The 1,244-nt window shown below is 36.6% G+C and overlaps 1 long non-coding RNA gene across 1 annotated transcript in view; it reads right to left on the bottom strand.

Moving 5' to 3' along the window:
* The window catches only part of LOC117934561, a 14,815-nt gene that overhangs the window by 4,460 nt on the left and 9,111 nt on the right, over positions 1 to 1,244 (bottom strand). The window lies entirely within an intron of this gene.

The following is a 1,244-nucleotide window of genomic DNA, read 5'->3' as shown; positions in this document are numbered from 1 at the left end:
CCCCCCCCCGGCTGCTTCCTGGACAGGAAAGACAGCGAAGGTTAAAGAACGTTGACGGGACACAAAGAGGAAAAAAGTGAAGGAAGTTTGGGATTTTTGGAATTAAACTGGAGGGAAAGGTGAGGATAGATGTTGAAATGATGAAGAAAAATCTTGTCAAAAGTGAAAGTAATGCAGAAAGGATGACTTTTTGTTTCTGTTCAAACCGGTGGCGCCAGTATTGAGGTTGATGTTTCATCAGATTCTAGAATTAAATGTGTGAGTATGTAATAAACATGACAGCCTTTTGCAGACCTCTCTGTTATGTCACTTGTTGATTATTGTTAATATATATAACCTGCAGTAGAAAGATCGCCTTGCCTGTATACATTTTATATGTCATTCTATGTTTTACAGTCTTTAGATTGCAAGATCCACTTAAGCTATGAGCAAATGTCATAGTATATATAACAGGATATCATCCTGGATAAAGTACTACAACATCTGCACGACCTACCCTGTGTGCTGTACTATGACTTTTTTTAATCAATTTTATTGACATACTATGACATTTTATCATTTTTTTCAAGTACTATACTATGACATTTTATCACTTTTATTAAATACTATAATATGAAGTTGTATCACTTTATTTAACATACTATAATACTGCCAATTAGAGGGTTGGTGGTTCAATCCCTGGCCCTGCAGTCCCATGTTGAAGTGTCCCTGGCTTTGGTAGTCGTTAAGGCTACTCATCATTTTTTACATTCCATATTTGATTACTATACAACATACATGTGTGACATTTTATCACTTTGTTGACAAACTATACTATGATGTAAATGTGCTGTATTTATATATCTAGTCTTAACAACTACTCAAAGCGCTTTTACATCATGCAGGAAACAGTCACCATTCACACATTCATACACATTGGCCGAGTACGGATGACGTTCTGCTCATCAGATACACACTCAGACACATTCACACCCGGGGTTCAGTGTCTTGCCCAAGGACACTTCGACACGGGACTGCAGGGCCAGGGATTGAACCACTAACTTTCCGATTGGCGGGCAACCGCTCTACCACTGAGCCACAGTAGCCCATGACATTATATCACTTTTTATGACATACTATACTATTACATTTTATCACTTTTTATGACATACTATACTATGACATTATATCACTTTTTATGACATACTATACTATGACATATCACTTTTTATGACATACTATACTATGACATTTTATCACTTTTT

The sequence above is a fragment of the Etheostoma cragini genome, chromosome 19 (genome assembly GCF_013103735.1).
Source record: "Etheostoma cragini isolate CJK2018 chromosome 19, CSU_Ecrag_1.0, whole genome shotgun sequence".
Taxonomy (NCBI): domain Eukaryota; kingdom Metazoa; phylum Chordata; class Actinopteri; order Perciformes; family Percidae; genus Etheostoma; species Etheostoma cragini.
This window is presented reverse-complemented; position numbering and strand designations above follow the sequence as displayed.